Source organism: Emydura macquarii, unplaced genomic scaffold (genome assembly GCF_026122565.2).
Source record: "Emydura macquarii macquarii isolate MOO-44397 ecotype Brisbane River unplaced genomic scaffold, CSIRO-AGI_Emac_v2 contig_2636, whole genome shotgun sequence".
Classification (NCBI taxonomy): domain Eukaryota; kingdom Metazoa; phylum Chordata; order Testudines; family Chelidae; genus Emydura; species Emydura macquarii.
In genome coordinates, this window is record NW_027132773.1 from 2,473,178 (window position 1) to 2,484,090 (window position 10,913).

Below are 10,913 nucleotides of genomic sequence, written 5' to 3' on the forward strand. Positions count from 1 at the left end.
CTATGGCTTGTAGCAAGGTGGCCTCTGTAACATCGCAAATTCCAGCACTGTGGCTCCTGTATTGCCCCTGAAAATACTGCAGAATAAGTCATGAGATGTTTGTAATGCTCACAATAATAGTGCAGAGCTGTACAGGCTCCATTCCTCTCAGGCAATGGTGTGCGTGTGGCAGAGAGTGAAGGGTTTGAAAAAATGGCGCGAAAAGGCAATCGTCTGTTTAGACTGGAACAAGAAGGGGGAGAGAGGACGTTGCATCATGGGAGGATGACAATCTTCCCAAAAGCCTCTGTGGCTAGTTGTACTGTGGGATAGCTATCCACAGTGCACCACCTTGATAGTCGACCCAAGCTAGTGGGGACGCAATGAGTGTGGTGTGGTCGCGCTCCTGCAACTTCTAAACTTTGGCAGGTGAAAGTTGATTTAAAATAAATCGGCTTCACTCCGCAGTGTAGACATATCCTGTGTTATGATTTTATTTTGTATGTAACCATTTGTTTCCAATGTAATTTTTACCATGCTGAGGCAATAATGTTCTGTTTCTCTTCTTTCAAATGTCTTCCACCTCTACAGGCATCATTCACAGTACCTGAAGCCTGGGTGTGCAAACCATCTTACTGTGGGGAAAGAAAAAGAGAGTTCAGGATGAGTTGATGGGAGATATGCTTGATTAAATGAATTGCCAGATCCGGGTCCAGCAGGCCCAACTCAGCTACCAAAAGGATAAAGATATTCGCAGGGAGGAAAGAGACACAGAGGCTTCACAACATGAGGAGAGATTGGCAGACAAATTCATGGAGTGAGGTCAGCTGGTCTGCACTACTGTTTGTGGCAGCTTGTAAATATGTGTGTGAAATAAAATGTTGGATTTGCACAGAAGGCAACAATAACACATTTTATTACAGGTAGTGGTAAAAGAGGCACAGACTTTAGTGAATGTCATCAAATACCTAATCTCAAAGTTTCATAATAAAAATTTTCAAACTGCCAGCACAGTAATCAATAACCTTTAAATGGCAGTACATTGCCAGTATGGATAACATGCATAACACACATTTACAAGAAATATCTCACACACAACCACTTCAAATACCATTTCGTTTCTCCTCATGGATAGGACCATGCATACCCATTATATGCAGACATTATATGGACACACAAACCATGTCAGATTTCCATTGCATGAGTGGATCCGGCACCAGTAACAACAGGGGCACTATCGGTTTGTACGTACCAATTCAGATGTTTAGCAGTGTCCTGAGTCCACTCCTGATGAAAAGGTTTCTCCTCCTCTTTGCAATCATTGTGAAGGGCTCAGGAATCCTCAATAATGTGGACTTTTATTAATGACACTGGCTTCTAAATGGTTTTGAAGGCCATGCCAACAGGCTTTCAATCTTCCAAATGCACATTCTACCACTTTCATACAGTTACTGAGTGTATATCTGAACCTTCTTTTTCCAGGTCCTCTGAAATCAAGATATGGTTTCATAACCCATGTCAACAGGGGGTAAGTGGGGTCCTCTGTAATTCTGGTAGGGACAATTACTCCATTTATAACACTGTCATTTTGTAGGAATAATCTTCCAGCTTCTCCTTGAAGGTAAAGTCCCAATTTCTGGGATATCCAAGCATTATGCACTCTGCCAGTGCATCCCACCATCATATTCACGAATCTACCCCTGTGGTTGACCCATAATGAAGGAATAGCAGCACCTTTGTGGTTTATGTACTCCTGTGCTCCTTGGGCACGTGAGTCCCATCGATGACCCCAGCACAGTTTGGTAAACCCATTCTCTGAAAACCTGTAATTATTTCAGGAACATTTCTTATACCATGTCACAGGGGACCCTGCGTGCTGAGTGGGGCTGCCCCTGTTGGCCCAGAACAGGGTTGATCATCAGTACTCCCTGTTGGATCAGGCAATTGTGATGGGGGGGAGTCAGGGTTCCTCGTGGGGCCCAGTAAACACTCAGTCTATGCCTCCTGGCTAGGGCAAACAATCTCAGTCTGGGCTTTGAGGCTCTGGACATCGTAGAGCCAACAAATAATCTGCAGCTCTTGGGTGGGGCAGAGCAAACACTTAGTCTCTAGTCTCCCAAGCCTCCTGGCTAGGGTAAACAATAGCAGTTGTGGGTGGCTCTGACCCTATAGGCAGAGCAGAGCAAACAGTGAGTCTGTACTTATCTTGGGCATCTCCTCAACCGGCAGCTGCTCAGTGTCCCAGTTGGTTTCTGTGGTCATCTGTTGTCCGCAGGGTAGTTTGGGTCCACCATTCCCTCTGCTTGGAGAGTTGCAGATGCCTCTGCAGGAGCCTGCAACACACATCCATCCTCCTCAGCCAGCCCAGATTGAGCTGGGTTGCCTCCTTTTATCTGTCCCTTCCACCTGAAGGGGCAAGGGCGCATGGCCTCAAGGGCCCACAGTGGCCCAGTGCGGGGTTGGTACTCCCTGTCACATACCCACCATCTTTGGACACAATCCTGGTTGCTTCACAAGCCTCTGCAACAATCAACCTCACAGTTGATTGGCCAACTCCAAAATGGTTAGCAGTGGACCAGTCTGGGGTAGCCAGTTTCCAGATGACTATAGCAACCCAATTCTGCACCAGCCTGGCTGTCCTCCTGTGGGTGTTCTGGCATTGGACGGTAGAGGCAAGCTGATCACAAACTTCCAGGAGCATCTGCTTCTTCATGCAAAAGTTCTGACCCAGTGCTGGTCAGCCCTGATCCATATGATGACTTGGTCCTATCAGTCTGTACTGATATACCTACAAGGAATCTGTGGCTAAGGCAACAACAGGCATGAACAGCGTCAGCTGGTTCTGAGCTGGCATGTCAGCAGTGTCCTCTGAGAGGTACCTTTGGCAGGCCAAAAACTGCCACAGAAATGTCCACCAGCATCTCACAGATGCACTGTCTGTGGCCTGAAATAGGACTGACAGTATGAGATAGAGAAGTTCTTCCACTGGTGTGGGATCTATGTTGGCTCTGGTTGCAGGCAGCACACAGACTCAGCTGAGCCATTTTGTATGCCTGTGTGAGCTGAAACAACTTCCAGCGAACTCCTGGTGGGATATGCAAACAAGTACTCCCACAATTCAGCTGGCAAGGGTGCTAGGAACCCTGGGCTATGATAGTTCTCACCCACAGAAACTGAAGTTCTGACTTGGATCTGAGTAGTGCAATATGGACGTGCCAGCGCAGCTGTGAGGTCTGAGTTTCCATTGCTGTGTAGAGACTAAAGTGCAACCTTGGAAACACAAGTCAACAAGCCTGGTCACGTAGACCTGGGCTTAATGTGCAAGGTATTCATACCGTATGAGGTATGAATTATCAATCAGCTGTGTTGATTTCAATGGGCCATATATTGCATGTGTATAATTTCTATTTGTTTCCTGTGTATATATAATATTCACAGACATTAAGAGAAATTATTTGTATGTTTGTGCTATATTAACACTGTGTCAGGCAGGGGTAGCAAACATGCAGCCCCAGGGCCAGCTGTGGCCTGCATGTTATATTTACATGTCCTACATGACATATTCAGATTGTGCAAACTCTAAGCTGCCTTTTTTTTTTTTTAAAGTAAATTTCTAGCCCTCATGGATGCAAGGAGAATCTTCCAAATGTGAGATAAGTGTGAACTGATGTCATGGTGTCTGCCTGAAGCTGCAGACAGCCCGAAATAATGAGTCAAAGATATAAAGCCTCTGTCACCTATTAATCTCATTGGAACATCAGTTCTGAAGGCCAGTGATAACACTTCAATGTCAACATGAACTATTCCATTGCTGATCATTTTAGCGGATGGAATGGCATACGACAGTGGTTCTCAACCAGGGGTACATGCACCCATGGGGTACGCAGAGGTCTTCCAAGGGGTACATCAATTCTTCTAGATATTTGCCTAGTTTTACAGTAGGCTATATTAAAAGCACAAGCAAAGTAAAATTTCATACAGACAATGACTTGTTTATGCTGCTCTATATACTATACACTGAAATGTAAGTACAATATTTATATTCCAATTGATTTATTTTATAATTGTATGGTAAAAATGAGAAAGTAAGCAATTATTCAGTAGTAGTGTGCTGTGACACTTTTGTATGTTTGTCTGATTTTGTAAGCAAGTAGTTTTTAAAGTGAGGTGAAACTTGGGGGTGCACAAGACAAATCAGACTTCTGAAGGGGGAACAGTAGTCTGGAAAGGTTGAGAGCCACTGCCATATGGAATGGAAATGAAGCCCTTGAGGAATGGAATTTGGGAGTTGCAGCAGGGAACGAAATACAAAGGGAGAACAGAGGAGACAAGTGAAGATGGGTAGAAACAAAGAAAGGAAGATGAGAAAAAGAAATAGTGTAAGTATTGGAGGCATAACTGGGAGCAGATTTTCTTAGTGACTGATACTGAATGAAACAATAATTCACTGAATAAATATTTAGAAGTATAGTTACAAAAACTAGTCTCTTGATCTCTGTGTGAACCTCTCAGCAACATCAGTGGCAGATCTCACAGTTGACTGAGCGGAGGATGAAGTCCTGAATTTATAGCCCATGGGACCTGGCCTTTTCCTCTGGGTGAGTTTGCTGTTGCTAACTCTCGTGATTTTATCACAAGTCTCATGATGTTAGTGTTTTTCTTAAAGCCCAGCTCCTGCAGTGTTGTGAATACATGAGACACTCATTTTTTTTTTCTTTTTCAAAAGGAAGTTTCCAGGCATAATGGTTGTGGAGAAAGGGTTGAGCTTGTGACCCAAGTTCATCTGAAAGAAACAAAGCATAAAGGGCAAATAACAAGATCCCCTTTTAAAAAAAATCTTGTGCTTTTGAAGAACCTGACTCATGATTTTTGAATGCTTGGGACTGCCCTTACTGAAGCTGACAACCTAACCTTAAAAAGTTGAAAGTTAGATTCCAGAACCTACACTTTGCAAAATTATTTGAACTTTACATTGGGAAATATTCAGTTCTCATTTAGTCTGTTTTATGTAAAGGCATTTAATCATTTAAAATATTACATACAATGTGTTTCTTTTAATTAAGTTGATAAGATGGATGGTATGTGACTATTAAATACAAAAGATAGTGTATCATTATGTATTACTAGAATGTATTATGAATTCCCCTGCAATCCTTGTATGACCATCTCATCACAGGAACTTGATGACACTACATGTAGAGCCTCATCTGCCACTGCAGAATTCATTGCAGGATACATCAAACTTGTTTCTCCTCATTCCGATGTCATATGGTACACAACTTATAACTATGCTTTAACAGCCAAGATACTTCCATATTTAAATTTATTGTATTAACTGGAGTTGAAGGATTAGGTGCCCACTCCCGCAGTTTCTAAACCAGAATGTCAAAGTGAGTTTTGCCTGAGTTAGAATTGCCAAATTAGGTCCATAAAATTAAGCCCTTTTTTGTGTTTAAATCTAATTTTCATTCTTGTGTATTCATTGTAAGCTTATACAGGATGCTCATTTCTTCTTGTAACTAAATTTAATGTAGCAATGAATTGCATTTCCAATTGTAAGTATATAGTTACAGTATCATATACTGGCAAGACTGTATTTCATAAGCAAATTCATTCTGTGTTTTTATATGATGTTTTTGTTTTTCAAGTTATGTAAGCCTGTATGCTAAATTATATGGTTTCTTTACCCAAGTGGGAGTCTTGAAAAGTTTCTGACCTGCACTTTTTGAAGGTGTTTTTTAAAAATACAGGAAACTATTCAATTGCCAAATTTAGGATAGAGCACACTATATTTTCAAGCTTTGGACCCCAATCCTGCAAACGTGCACATGCACACTGGGACTATTTGTGTGAGTAAAGTTATGCACATGCCTAAGTGTTTGTGAGATCAGGGCCTTATTTTGGAAAAGCATGCTACAGCATATCAGCTTTAGAGTTAAGGTAGAGAAATGGCTTTGTCTATTCCACACAGATCATTTTGTGGACTAGACAACAAAGCCGTATATTAAATATCATTGTGGCATAGGAGAATGGGAGCAATTCATACCATAAGGAGACTTTTTTTCAATACGATGACACAAGAGTATTGCATAAAGTCCTAATGTGTCTGAGGTTGTGAGCTCTTTGAGGCAGGGACCATGAACTGTACGGTGTTGGTTAACAATTAATTGTAATGTAGTCAGACTAGAAGGAACACACATACAGCTATAAGAGGTGGCATTCAGTTGTTATGGATTATAAAATAAAAGCAGTTTCTTACTAAAAATATCTTATTGTACTATTTCTAATATGTTTCTCTACTGATTAATTTTGGTCTTTCGTTAGCAAAATGGTACTTTATGTTTATCTCAAATTCATCAGTATAAAGAAATGAGAATTTATATTACAGTAGCATCTAAGGACTCTAACTGAGATCAGGGCCACCCATGCAAGGCTCTGTAGGGACACACAGTAAGAGACAGTTCCTGCTGTGAGAACTTTCCACATCGAGGTAAGACAGACAACTGGCAAGAGTGGCTAGGAGAGCAGAGAAATGAGGTGATTTGCTCAAGGTCGCACAGCAAGTTAGTGGCAAAGCTAGGAATAGCCCCCAAGTGCCCTGAATCCCAGGCGTGTCATATCCACCAGACTGCACTACCTTCATCTCTGCTTATTCCAGCCATTAACTTGGTCCTTACTGTTTAAATAATTTTTTTTCCACTAAGGAGTATGTGAACACAGTATGTTAGCATTTAAGATCAAATATGGACTATTTTGAGTAAAAATTTGTTGCCTAAATAGTTAGGTTTTTAAAATTATTTGAATTTTACCATAGTAATAGCATAAATATACTAATGTGCAAAAGTAATACTCATTGGAGCCTTGTGGCTATGACTTTCTTAAAATATGATAAATATGAGTCAGTATAGTGATCATAGAAAAGAAGGATTAAAACTCCTCTAATGAAACCCTGACCCTACTGAAGTCAATGGCAAAACTCCTATTAACTTTAATGGGGTCAGGAGTTCATCGCTGATTTTCATCAGTCAAAGTAGACCCTGGTATTGTGCAAACTTCCCCACCCAGCTCTGTCAATGTACCTCAATCCTGACTTGGAATATGCTTGGGCTACTTCCCTGCTGTGCCAAACAGGTAGCTTTTATGGTGCACATAGATGTGGAATCACCATACTTGATTAACTCAAAAGAGGATTTGAACTCAAGTCTCTGAGGGAGAAAGGCTAGTGCAATAGTCTGGTGTGATTTTAAAAATATGAAGTTTAACTTTCATTAGTCTTAGCTGGTGAAATGTACAGATTCACTTGAAAAAGAGCAAGCAATAAGTTTTGCTTTAAACAATCACTAAGCATTTTATATCTTACAACAGTTTGGAAAGAAAAACTATTAGATTAGGCCAGAATAATTCCTTGTTTGTATTCTCTAGACTAGGCAATATCTTACACTTCTCCTTTATAATTCACATTTAATGAGCACTGGGGCCAATTCCACCCACTGCAAAGATATTAACCAACAATTGATTTTAAGAGTTGTGTCATATGTACGTGTGTTGTATGTGTGAATATTGTACTGTTGTGCTTTCTGTGGTGAGGCATAGATCGGTTTTGGTTCCTATTTTCTAAATCACTCTCATGACATGAAAACCTCAATAGTCATCCATGTCACAGTATATCACATGGGGTCTGTTGTTTATTTGCTTGCTTTTTGGGGAGAAGAAGAAGTTCCTAACCATGCCACTTGCACAAATATTTTCCTCCAAAAACATTTTTAAATAAAGGAAAATATTAATTAAAAACAAAATTTTTAAAATGTTAAATGAATGCACTCTAAAGTCTCTTGTCTGTTCAAGTGTATCCAAAAACTTAAAAGCACTCAGCCATTAACAAAATTACTCCTCCAGACCAAATGTAAGTTTCTTTTTACAGTTTTGAGAGTTACCAGAGAGGACACATCCAGTTACTATATGTTAGAAGCTATGAGAAAAATACTCTAGCTGTGCCAAATCATAATTCCAAAAAAAGTAAAATGCAGTTCTTACTGGTAAGGAATAGAAATTTCATAACATTGAGGAACACAAATATAATAAAATGTTCATGTCTATCATTTGTTCTCTTCTGTTTTAGATATAGATAACTGTTTTGGTAGATGGATTAGGTACATCAGGGATATTTTTCTGTTTCTCCATTCACATGAGTCGCATGCAGCAATTTTACCTTCATACCATATAAGAGGGCACTTTTGATTAACCAATATGTTTCAGACCACATACACAATGCTTTCTTTTTATTTTAACCCTACCTTCTAAAATAAAATTCTGGACGTGTGTGAAAAGCCTGAGGAAGGAAGGGAATTCTGTAGAGGTTGGAGTTAGTTCACCCCCACCTGGAAGGATAGCATAGGTCCCCTTGACAGCCAAGATGTGGCCACACTAGCATTTTTCAAGGAATTTCCCACCATTGTATTACCATTGGTAAGAACAATGGCTGAAGCACTAGTGTAAACGGTTTACCACCAAATTATCTAGCCCTGCTATGAGCATCTGAACTCCAAGGAGGGTTAGATGGTACAGTAATAAAAATGCCTTTGATCTGTTTACAGTGTACTGTTCTTACCATTGTTGTCAATAGTAGAGTTGCATCAGTGGTAGTGCAATAGTAGAAGATTTCCTGAAAAATGCTAGCATGGGCAAAGATCTAGAGCTCATGGCTCATAGTAGCTACAACCTATTATGCCCCTTTCACACACACATGACTTGGGACCAGTAGATCCAGGCAATTTAGAGATCCAGTGGCCAACTCAAACCATTCCCTAGCCTATCTACGACATTCCTCATCCCTACATATATTGTGCAGACAGAAAGGGAGGGAAAAGAAGAGAAACAAATAAATTGGGTCCATGGTGGACACAGGATTGTAAAGCTTCTCTGCATAGCCACTTTACTGCTTATCCCCTCCTCCATATAAGAGAACCATGGCAGGAAGATTTAGTCCAAGTAATTATGGTCTTGCTTAAGATAACATTTTTCCTGGAAATACGTTTTAAGCATCTCAGCTTCAATCTATTATGACCCTCCTAGATGCTCATGGAAGGGGCCTTAGTTTTTAAAAGGTAGTTAAAGATGTTGCTTTTCTGAAACGTTTCTATTTATGAATCAATTATGTAATTTACTTACTGAGAAGAAAAAGTGCTTAAAGGGTAGTAGCTCTGGTTAGAAAACACCAAAAACTCCAAGATCACCATCAAAGGTCTGACCAATTGGTCATTCTCTGGAGTGAGAAATCCACCTGAAAGAGTTAGTTTGGTGAATCTGAAGAGCAAAAAACAATTCTGCAAGTAATTTTCCCCCCTCACTTATACTAACAATGTAACCCAATGTATGTGATCCAAAATTTTGCCTTAGGCAGCCACAGAAACCATTTTTTACTTTCAACATAATCCATTTCTGGCCTGAAGTGGCCATCGCATAGTCTTATAACCATGTGGCATGAAAACTCTTCAAGGAGTGCTGCTGTTCTAAAATTATTTTATTGAACATATTTGAGCTAACTGCTAATTGGTACAATTCCACTGATTTCAGTGGGTTTACTCCTGAAATAAATTTTGTCCATCAATTCTCTGGCATGGCTACTTTAATTTTTGTCTGGCAGTGTGGCATTACGCACATGAACAAGGTTGCACACTAGTTTTAACAATTTGTGTGTCAAACCAAGAAGGATTTACATGTATATGGTTCTTACTGGTTAACACTCTGTATTGTATTCTGGCCAGTATGTGGCTAAACTGAACATATAGAAAACACTTAGATCCCTGCTATTACTCAACAAATAAATCTGTACAAGTTTTACAAAATCTTAGTTCAGCCACTTAGGTGGATCACAACATAGATGGATGTAATTTCACAACTCTTTCTTTTATAAATGACAAACAGAGCTCAGCTACTACAATGAGGGGCACTGTCAAAAAAACTAAGGTAGATAGATATTTTAAAAGGAACAATGTCAGAAAGCTATGTCCCAACACAAATCCTAATGTTAATAAAAATTTCACTTTAAAAAAATTTTTTTTAGCAGAACAGTTTGATGCATTTAAATAGTCTACGGCAGCATTAACAGCCCAGTCTTTGCAGCACAAGAAGCTGAAAATGAAACCAAAGCCCCAATCCTGCAACTTGCACCTTACAATTACAGGAGTCCACCTATGCATGATTAGTGCGAAAAGCAAATGGTCCACATAATTGGTGACAAGTAAATTTGTGTAATTATTTCAGTTTTAATAATCTTTTAATAATTTAAGGCTTTATCAGCATTGGTAAATACTTTCATCCTATATTGATAAATTACTTTTAGTTGTTAACTTTAATTGTTTACTTGTTAACAAAATACACAGAGCAGTAATCATGAGATAAACTAAAGCACCAGACATAGCATAAAATCAGAATATTTTATTTCCCCCTCATAAGAAAGTCCAGTAAACCCCCTCAAAATCCACATGCACACCCCATAGGGTAAACTATTTTCAATTGTAAATTCTACAATAGATTAAAATACATCTATTCTATTTCTAACTTTTAAAAGCAAAAACACACAGAATTAATATTTTGAAAGCCAAATGCCTATTGAGAGAATCAATAGAATATTCTTACCTGTAACCCAGAAGAACCAAGCTCACCTAAAACATCCCAAGTTCAGATTGTTTTAGTAAATAAGCATGGCAATAAGACTGTTTAGTGGACATTATGGTTTCCTACAGCATTGCTCTTTTGGAGCCACCCTGCCAGGGCTTTCCCAGCAATTGCTTCTGCAATCTTTTTGCTGGAAGGCACATTCCCCAGAATGGAAGGGGCCACTCTGGAAAGTTAATACAGCGTCAAGTTAAAAATGATGCAAACAACCCCAGTGGTTCAATGAATTACCAATGTCAATGTTTGTTACTGATATA

General features: G+C 39.6%; 1 long non-coding RNA gene across 1 annotated transcript; it reads left to right on the forward strand.

Annotated features, from left to right (window-relative positions):
• Nucleotides 1-4,058: 4,058 nt before the first annotated feature.
• On the forward strand, nt 4,059-5,028 carry LOC137163627 (uncharacterized). Its single transcript, XR_010922740.1, has 3 exons — nt 4,059-4,358; nt 4,492-4,577; nt 4,710-5,028. It is a non-coding gene; the product is annotated as an uncharacterized lncRNA (long non-coding RNA).
• The last annotated feature ends 5,885 nt before the right edge of the window (nt 5,029-10,913 follow it).